We start from the raw sequence: 7,781 nt of genomic DNA on the forward strand, positions 1-7,781 counted from the left end.
GATAAATATCTGTTGAATAAGAGGCATTTTTATTTTTATATAATATAAACTTAAGTGATAATTAGGCTTAAAATAACTACCCAATATCTATTTCTAATTAGTAACAATTGGTTATTTAAAATCAGTCCTTCTTAGAAGCGAGTTTACTGGGATATATTTTTACTAAAATTGTCTTAAAAAATCTGTTTTTGCAGGTGGTTATACCCAGAAGCCCTTTCCAGGCCAAAGGACTTCTTTTGTCATGCATAGAGGATAAAAATCCTTGTATATTTTTTGAACCTAAAATACTTTACAGGGCAGCAGGTAAAGGTTTTCTTTATTTTATATTTGTGAATATCTTTATATACTTTGGTTTTTTTTATAGCTCCAAAAGTTCTATCTTTTTTTTCCATGTGGTTGATTTATATTTTCCTTGTAGAAAGAATCTTGATTTCTTTTTTGGTATTTAGTTTGTCCTCAGGTGTAAATTTTATGTTTGGGAAAAATTCATCTAGCCATTTTATATTTTGATTGTGGAAACAAAGAGGAATTGTGAAGCGGTAGCAACAATAAAGCGACTATGTTTAACTACATAGTAGGTGCTTAGGAAATATGGATTGAACAGGAAAGTAAATGAGCTCATTTTACTAAATAGCATATGTTTCCTTTTAACTAAAGTGATCATAAAGGTCTTCCTTCATTTAAATCAGGATACCTTTGATTGTGAAGGAGGTGCTGTTAACAATTATGTTGTGCTATCAGGTCTATGCTGGGATGACTGTGTAAAGCAAACTGAGATGTTTGGTCATCCTCTTTTTAGCTCAAAATCCTGATTTTATAAAAATACATCCGTAACTGCTAATTTCTTCACTGTAATGGAAATTTTAAATAGCAAATGATTTGTTCTGTCTAAAGCATTTTAATCACTCCTGGAAGCTTCTTTCTCACTCTTCACTATGGACCCGTTCTCCCTACACCAAAATCAGCCACTTTCTGATTGTCGTCAGATTAGGTATACATGGTTTTGGGCTACATATAAATCCATGCACACTGCATATGTTCTTTTGTGTCTGCTTTCTTTTCCTCAACCTAATGCTTTTGAGAGTCATTCATGTTGCTTGTATCAGTAGTTTATTCACTTTTCGTTGCTGAGTAGTAGTCCGTTGTATGAATATCTATTGTTCATTTCTATTACAATAATATTACAGTTTTGTACAATATTAGAACATTACTACTTAGTAAGGAACATTGTCATTATATTGGATGAATATTCATTGTTCATTTCTATTACAATACCTTACAACTATGTACAATATTAGAACGTTACTACTAAATAATGAACATTGTCATTACATCATTGTTCATTGATAGTATTACCACTACTAAGTAATAACAATTTTTGTTGTTGTTATTATTTTTCTAAGTATTCTAGTCACTAGGGAAAGTAGCTTGCCCCTCTTCATCAAGCTAATTTTTTGTGAATAGCATTAGCATATTACAGTTATGTTTCTGGAGCCAACCTGCCAATAAATGCTTCTTGGCTGTGGGGAAAAGAACACCCAAAAATCTGAGGCATGTACAGTATTGTTCAATAAGTAGCATTTCATTGTAGTAATAGATCACAGTTAATTCATGGCCCTTGCAACTGGGCTTCTGTTTCAATGTATCCATTCCCCTGTGATGAGTTTTTCAAAGTGGGTATGTCATTTTACACTTTCGCTGGAGACTTTTCAGAGTTCCTGTTGCTCTTAAGTTTAAAAACAGATTTTAAATTAGCTCTAGATTTATATGGACTCTATTATGGTCTGTATCCCATTATGTAATAAAAATGAATGTAAGAATTTAAAATTTTAAAGTGAATAGGAAAATATCAGTGATATATTGGGAATAGCTTTTTGATGAAAAGGATTTCTAATACTTTGGATATCCTGTGGCTATTATATTTGTAATGTCAGCCAGCTGGTATGGTCAATCAGTAAAGAAATTTTGCAGTATTTAATAAATGGCGACTGAGTAAGAAGTGTTTGAAAAAGTAATATTAACTTAGCTGCAAAATTTGAAACCAGAATTGGTCAGGCAAATAAATTTACAGGATTCCAGCTAAGAGAATACACTTGAAAAGTTTGTCCTAAGCTTGGTCCTGGGAGAGATTATGAAAGACCCTGATGAGGTTCAGTGTTTGAAAGGTTTCCAGAAGTTTCCCCAATAATTTAAGACCTTTTATTTATGGAATGGTATCTCAAACACATAAATACATTTATGAATTATATAATTCCATAAACTTAGATATGTTATGCTAATATAAGGCCTTAAGTAATATGGAAATTTATTTCTCTCTAATATAAATGTCTAAGTTGGCAGTGCAGGGCTAGTGTGATAGTTCCTTAGTCATCAAGGTACCAGGCCCCTTCTCTCTGGTTGCTGTGCTGTCTTCAACATACAGTTTTCAGTTCCTGGTCCTAGGTAGCTGTACCAGCTCCCAATATCACATATGCATTTCAGCTACCAGGAAGAGGGAAGGAGGAAAGGAAAAGGTATTCTCCTTCTCTTTAAAGAATAACTTGAAGATTGCACGCATTAAATTTCACTTCCCACGGGTCACACCTAATCATATGGCCATGACCACACCTAACCACAGAAGAGGCTGAGAAAGCTAGTCTTTGGCTTAAGTGCCTAACTAAAAATTTAATTATTACACAATGACAGGAAATGGATATTGAGGGACAACTACCAGTCTCTACCACAATTACTTACATGGTTTCCAACAGAAGCTATAAATTTTAAGGAGGGGAAGAGATCTGTTTGAAATAATTCAGCTGTTTACCCTTTGACTCATAGTCCACTTCTAGGGATCCATTTCGGAGATACATTGGCAAAATTTTGAAGAAAATGTTACTGGTCACTGCAGTGCCCTTTAAATGAACAAGAACTGGAAACAACACATTTGCCCATCACTAGAGGATTTTAGGTTACTAGAATAAGCTAAGCTCCATCCATCTGATGGGTCACACTGCTTTGTTTAAAGGAAGGAGACAGATCTCTTTATATTGTGGTAACAGTCAGGGTTTGATTGGAGAAGCAAAACTAGAAGAAGCAAAATTGGAAGATATAGGAAATATATTCTAAGCATCTGACCATTTGCAGCTGTAAAAACTAGTTAAACAGTCTAAGAAAGATGGTTGCTTCTGTGTTTGGTGCTATAACCTTAAGTCCACAGGGAAGACTATGAGGAAGGGAAGATAGAAATAAAGTAGGGGGAAACAAGAACAAAATAGAACTTGCTACAATGGATTGGAACTTAGGTCCATCTCTCACCACCTCCAAGCCTTAGTGTAGGAAAAACGTTGGCTGCTAGGAGACCAGGTAGGCAGCTGTTTGAATAGCCTGTTTATGTGATGTCGTGGAGAAGGCCTGAATTAGCAGAAGGAAATGGGTTAGAAATTTTTTTAGATCATATGAAATATTTGGTGTCTAAATGAATTTAAGGAGGGGAAAGGAGAAGGAGGCGTTAAGAGTAAGTGTAGAATAAGATTTTCTTTTCTGGTATTAATGGAGGAATAGTAGATTAGATACCCTGAAATAAATGGTGTGTGATTGTGTGTGTGCTGATTTTAAATATATATAAATGTCTAAGTTGGCAGTCCAGGGCTAGTGTAATAGTTCCTTATTCATCAAGGTACCAGGCCCCTTCTCTCTGGTTGCTGGCATGAAAATGAGAACTCTGCAGAGTTCAAAAGCAAAGTGGAGTTCAGAATGATAATATAAACAGATGATGGGAGAATTGATAAACTGGAAGATAAAACCAAAGCAATAACCAGAATATAATCTAGAGAGATAAAGAGAAAGGAAAGAGAGGTTGAATGTAGAGGGATACTGAGAAGGTCTAAATACTTCTAAGGAAACAAACGTGAGTGTATTTCCTAATAATATTCATCAGCAAAATGTCGCTGACAAAAAAGTGATTCCCTGGCATATTTTTGCCACTTTGCCTCATCAGAACTAAACCAGTGCAGTAGGAAATATTTCAGGGAAGCATCAAGTACTGCCTGCTTTTCCCTCCTGCAGTACTATCAAGGTAGAGATGTTATTTTCTCAAGTCTGGAGTAGTAGTCCATATATAATCTCTAAAATAAAGTGGGTAAAGGATACTAGGTAAAGTGTTCCTTAGGAAGCTAAAGGTAGGCATCAGAAAGTTAACTTGTCAACTTTAAAAAGAATTTACCTGTAGTGTATAATTTTAATCTGTATCCATATCATTTATATTACTAAATCCTGTTTAAGAATGATTCACTTACAGAGGTAAACACAAGGCTTTTGCTTATGGTTGCAGTGCAGAGCTCTCACTCACTGGTTAATCTGGGCACCTCTGGGTTTCTTCTTTTCCTTGTAGAACATGCTCTTTCCATGCTTACTGCCCTTATCTTACCCAATGTGGTTCTGAAGGGGCTGACAGTCATCTTATCGACCTCCATGATCTCAGGACATGGCCATGTGCCTCAATCTCAGCCATTCTGATTTCTTTTCTGGGATTGTCTGTGTGGAGTCAGAATTTAACTTTCTATGGGTGGTTTGCCAGGGATGACGGGAGACTGGGGCTCCAAATTACTCTTACTCCTTTAAACTTCCTTTGATTAGTAAGCTTTTTTCACATCTCTCCATTTAATCTCATTTTAAGTTTAACATACTTTGAGTTTCAGTCTCCTGTAGATTTTACTAATATAATAGATAATTTTGACGAATGCATGATCTTGGCTAGAGAAGAGATGCCTCTTTTAAGATGAAAATATCCTTCGTTAATAGCACAATAAACTGCAGCTGTCATGATTTAACATAGGTACTTCTTTTGTCTTAGTAGGTGAAGTAGGAACCCCTTCTGTTTACTCATAATCATATTTCATAAGGTTGCTGAGAGGATTTAAGTGAGATTATCCATGTGTGTATCTGCCTAGTCTTTAAGTGTGCTAGACACTGGGCTATCTTGTGTAGACATGGGGACTATGTCATTTAATCCTCACAACCAGCATATCGGGTCAATTCTGTCATTATCACCATTTTATAGATGAGGAACCTAAGGATTAGGGAAATTAGACAACTTGTCCAAAGTCACACAACCAGGATTGGGTATATTTAGGACAGATAGTGACTTTAAGAAACTTGCTCAAGCTCACAGAAATAATGAGTGATGGATTTAGGTTTTAAACCAAGACATTTTGACACCAGAGGCTGCTGTCTTTCTAATACTACGCTATTTTGCATCCCACCTAATTATTATTGAATAGAGGACATAAATGAAATATAACTTCCTCCAGTGTCCTAGTTTCATGTCAGGAAATAGTTGTCTAGATTTTAAAAGTTTCCCACATAATTAAAATGATCTTATTTTTTATTTTTCAAAACAGGATCTCCCTCTGTTGCCCAGGACGGAGTGCAGTGGTGTGATCACAGCTCATGGCACCCTCAACCTCCTGGGCTCAGGTGATTCAGCCTTTGAAGTAGCTGGGACCACGGGCATATGCCACCATGCCTCGCTAATTTTCGTATTTCTCAATTTTTTGGGTTTTTGAGAAACTCCATTTTTGAGTTTCTCCATGTTGCCCAGGCTGATAGAATGATCTACTTTTTAACTGAATGGAAATATATATAGTTGGCACTTTTTATCTGTGGGTTCCAGAGCCATAAGTTTAACCAACCACAGATTGAAAATATTTGAAAAAATAATTACACTGAACATGTACAGGCCTTTTTCTTGTCATTATTGTACTGAACATGTACAGGCCTTTTTTCTTGTCATTATTCTCTAAACAATACAGTATAGCAGCCATTTACATAGAATTTACATTGTATTAGGCATTATAAGTAATCTAGATATGATTTTAAGGATAAGGGAGGTTGTGCATAGGTTCTAAGCAAATCCTATGCCATTTAGATCAGGGATCTGAGCATCCATGAATTTTTGTATCTTCAAGAAGTCCTGAACCAATCCTCCCTGCATACCAAGGGATGACTGCACCATTCATAGCCATGCTTTAAGGTAGTACATCCCTATGTAGTATATAGTCCAAGGTTTGAATATATATATATTGCATTAATTTCTCCATTGGCATAGGATTAATTTGCTTCTTTGAAAGTTATAAAAACTACATGTCACAGTCTGGTCTGGTTACAGGTAGGGGGTTGGGGAACCTTTGCACCTTGTAATCATTAGTCATTAAGGGATCTAGTCATAGTGTTCCCAGATAGAGGCAAAGGCAGCTGGGAAACGTAGTCTTCCTGCATTTGGGTGAGAAGAGATGAGGTCGTTTGGCACCTGTGCAGCATTGTGCCAGTCACAGCTCCTTTTGATCTCTCTGACTCCATCATTTCTGGGCCTGATCTCTCTGACTCCATCATTTCTGGGCCTGTGCTCATAAACTGCTCTCTGTGCAAACCTCTGTGCTGTGGTGACTCTCCCACATGTCCAGCCTTTAGAAATGATTTCTTTCAATTCAGCCATTAACTTTATAAATTGTACAGATGAAAATGAAAATAAGTAATACATTCTTTATGCAGCAGTTTTCTTGAATTTTATTTCTCTTTATTTTGAATATGCAATCAATATATATAAAACTTTAGGTTTCCTGAATGTGGAAGGAGAAAGTAACCTAATAATATTTTCAATTTCCTGATTATTTATTGTAATTATGACATTTGAGTGCAGTGAATCTTTTTAGAAATGGAAGAAGGACATTTAGAAAAGGTAGATAAGGCAGAACAATCTAGCTGGTGTAAAATGTAGAAAATAGTGATAATTCAAAAAGAGAGTGAGTCAGTGTGACATTACCACATATAAGCATCTTGTGAAGAAGATATTCTTTAATGTCTTTTGGACTTTTGATTTTACTTAATTGAATGACACATGACATCGGTGATATTGAAGTAAGTATGACTTTTATCTGTGATTCTTCTAGTGAGAAATCAAGACAGACTAAAAGACTAAAATCCTTGTATTGTCTGTCTTATTTCTAGGATTTCTGGATAATCCAAAAATAGGTAAAAATAAGACATAATGATATTGAGGAACTTTTTTAGCAGATGCACTAATTGTATATGAATTCATATATTTTGAAGAGAAGAACATTATTTAAAGTAGCTTTTTAACGGTAGAAGACTTAAAATATTTTTGCCAAGTATCAGTGTTCATAAAGAGAGAAATTAATATTTTGTATTTTACGTTAAGCAGATTAATTTGTGCAGATTAGTATATTTAATACTAGGTACACTCACAAGAGTAAGTTGGATCCATTAATGGGAGAAATTGAATTCATTTGTTAGATTTTTGAATTAGTTTCTAAATTGAAATAATACTTGTACATAATTTAAAAAGTCAAATAATAGCTTCTAATAAAAAATAGCAGTTCCTTACCTTACCCTTCACCAAATCGATGCATCTTTCCCTACAAGCAACAACTTTTTTTTTAAAATTATACTTTAAGTTCTACAGTACATGTGCACAACTTGCAGGTTTGTTACATATGTATACATTTGCCATGTTGGTGTGCTGCACCCATTAACTTGTCATTTACATTAGGTATATCTCCTAATGCTATCCCTTCCTCCCTATCCCCTCCCCACAATAGGACCCAGTGTGTGATGCTTCTCTTCCTGTGTCCAAGTGATCTCATTGTTCAATTCCCACCTATGAGTGAGAACATGTGGTATTTGGTTTTCTGTTCTTGCGACAGTTTGCTGAGAATGATGGTTTCTAGCTGCATCCATGTCCCTACAAAGGACACAAACTCATCCTTTTTTATGGCTGCATAGTA

The 7,781-nt window shown here is 35.3% G+C and overlaps 1 protein-coding gene across 2 annotated transcripts in view; it reads left to right on the forward strand.

Annotated features, from left to right (window-relative positions):
* The window catches only part of BCKDHB (branched chain keto acid dehydrogenase E1, beta polypeptide), a 253,890-nt gene that overhangs the window by 63,965 nt on the left and 182,144 nt on the right, over nucleotides 1-7,781 (forward strand). The window lies entirely within an intron of this gene.

The sequence above is a fragment of the Mandrillus leucophaeus genome, unplaced genomic scaffold, assembly GCF_000951045.1.
Source record: "Mandrillus leucophaeus isolate KB7577 unplaced genomic scaffold, Mleu.le_1.0 Scaffold882, whole genome shotgun sequence".
NCBI classification, from domain to species: Eukaryota; Metazoa; Chordata; class Mammalia; order Primates; family Cercopithecidae; genus Mandrillus; species Mandrillus leucophaeus.